General features: G+C 43.8%; 1 protein-coding gene across 1 annotated transcript in view; it reads left to right on the top strand.

Moving 5' to 3' along the window:
• Positions 1 to 2,500, top strand: part of nr5a2 (nuclear receptor subfamily 5, group A, member 2) — a 133,523-nt gene that overhangs the window by 129,478 nt on the left and 1,545 nt on the right. The window contains exon 8 of the mRNA XM_063200836.1: positions 1 to 2,500. This exon is cut by the window's left edge and continues 539 nt beyond it; it is cut by the window's right edge and continues 1,545 nt beyond it. The gene's annotated coding sequence lies outside the window, so the exon portion shown is untranslated.

Raw genomic sequence — 2,500 nt, forward strand, 5'->3', positions numbered from 1 at the left:
CACACCTGAGGCCACTGAGAACATAAAGTAACTATCGTCATGCCAACGTCACGTCAACGTCAACGTCATTGTCATCGTTGCTTCCAGTGTGTCACTTCCAGAGAGAAGGTCAAAGCAGAATTGACTGTGCGGGAAGAGCAGGGCTGGCCATTGTGTGTGTGTGTGTGTGTACGTGTGTGCGTGTTTTTGTGAGTGTACATGTGTGTGTGTGTACATGTGTGTCTGTCCTTGCTGTAAATGGCATAGTGACTCCCATCATAGGCAACAGGCACACACACTCAGACGCATACACACAGAAGCCCTCTGATAGCTCAGCCTCAGCTCAGTGCGTGCATGTGTGTGTGTTTGTGTGTGTGTGTGTGTGAGCCATCAACTGTTTTTTGTGAGACACACTGACACAAGAGCATCCTCAAAAGGATAGGTTGGAAACAAAACGTGGACGCAGAAACACAGGTGCACGTCGAGACATTTCAAACTGTTGAGACATTCAAAAAGAATCATTCTCATTCAGTTTACAGATGTGACACATTAACATAGTGGCAGACGGGCGAAAAGAACAGAATTCATGAAGGGAAAAAAAAGAAAAGACCCGACCTCCACAAAGAAAAGAAAAGACGTTAACAGAAAAGCTTCAACGTAGACAAAACATCTGCCAGTAACACAGCTTGAGACTCGGCGTGAGGAATAGGAAGACACACGAGAGGAAGAGATGCATGGAGAGAGAGAGAGAGGCAGACACAGAGAAAGAGAGAGAGACATAGAGAGACACAGAGAGAGACAGAGACAGATGCATCTCTCCGTCCATCTCCGAGGGGCTGTGTGTTTTGGGGCAACATCAGGCAGCTCTGCCTCAAGAGTTGGAACTCTGTATGTATTGGTTGTTGCTGACTTTTTAAAAAAGAGAAAAGAAAAGAAACAAAGCCTCCTCCAGTCTGTCCTGTCTGTTCTTGGGGCATTTGGACTAATAACACAAACTGTAAGAGAGAACAGAGGAGAGAGGAGAACGGAAGAGACGATAGAAGAAGAGGCAATGACAGGTGTTTGTGTCGTCCGTCCTCACCTCTGGGACTGTCAGTGGTAAACCCCCTCGGCCATTTAAATTTAAAAAGGACAAAACAGGTCTGAGCAACAAAGAGAAACATGAAACATGTACATAGTATTGCAATGTAGACGCTACAAACACACAAGGAACAAAATGGCGTCTCTTTTTTAAGTAGTCATTGTGATGGGTCTCTTCAGCCACATTTAGTGTCATACTCCTGTTTAAGTGCTAACTCCCCCCATGCAGTGACATTTTGATGAAAAAAATAAGAACAAACCTATCATGTTGTGTAGAGGGTTTGTGCAGGACCTGTCAGTGTGTGTGTGTGTGTGTGTACAGTCTGTATATCCTCATCAGTTCTGCCGTGCTGACTCCCAGGCAGTGGTCCACTCCACATGTGTCTCTCTGTTACCTGTACGCCAGCTGTGTACAGCGTGGAGAGGGCCAGAGCAGGGTTGCCAGATGAGGCTGATGATTTCCAGCCCAAAACATGTTCAAAACTCGCCTAGAAGCACAAAATCCCGCCCAATTCTATTGATTTCTATGGCAAAAATTGGGCAGGTTTTTCTGCTAAATACCATTTTTACCCGCACACGGCCATCCTAAGCAGCCCAATTGGGTGGGAAACAGCCCAATCTGGCAACACTGGGCCAGAGGGTACTGTGGTACTCCCTCCTCCATCTCCATCCTGATCCCAAGACCAAACGCTTCCTGCAGAACAACCAAGAACAACTCAAACACCCCCAAACAACACATACGTTACCGTCACCAACCATCACCTCTTCCACAGGACGAACACCACACAAAAAACAACCACCACAGGAAAAATAACCACCACCCCAACCTGCCCCACAGAGCCCCCTGTCCTTCTGAATCAGCATTATAGTTTTTGTGGTGCCACAGTCATGTGAGTCTTGCCTTATCTCATCGCCATGCTAGCTAAACAATGCGACCTGAGATACCTATGTACAAATATATAAATATATAAATATACATATATAATGTTGTAAAATTTAAAAGAAAGAAAAAAGTAAATGGCAAAATGACACACGTGAATACACAATGTGTTTACATTTATCTGGTCACATGATGTGAGAGAGAACTGTGATGGCTAAATTGCAAAGCAATTACCTTTCCTGCAAGAATTGAAAAGAAACAAAAGTGAAACATGACAAAAATAAGCCTGTTTCCACTGGATTGCTTTGTCAGCGTGTACAGTTGTTTTCATCCAACTTTTCCTCTTTTTCATTTTTGGAACAGTACTTAATGACGTCGTGAGACACTAAAATCAAAAAAATGAATCTCACTTAAACTCACGTTTGGAATGTTCTTACTTGTTGCTCGTGTGATGGTTTTGCCTTGTGCGAGGGTATAGGCTACATCTTTTGTTCATTTTTGTAGAGCTGTTTTTTATGTTCTACCTTTTAATATATGTCCCTGGTTAAGCTTTAAAATTTG

This window comes from Engraulis encrasicolus, chromosome 6, assembly GCF_034702125.1.
Source record: "Engraulis encrasicolus isolate BLACKSEA-1 chromosome 6, IST_EnEncr_1.0, whole genome shotgun sequence".
NCBI lineage: Eukaryota > Metazoa > Chordata > Actinopteri > Clupeiformes > Engraulidae > Engraulis > Engraulis encrasicolus.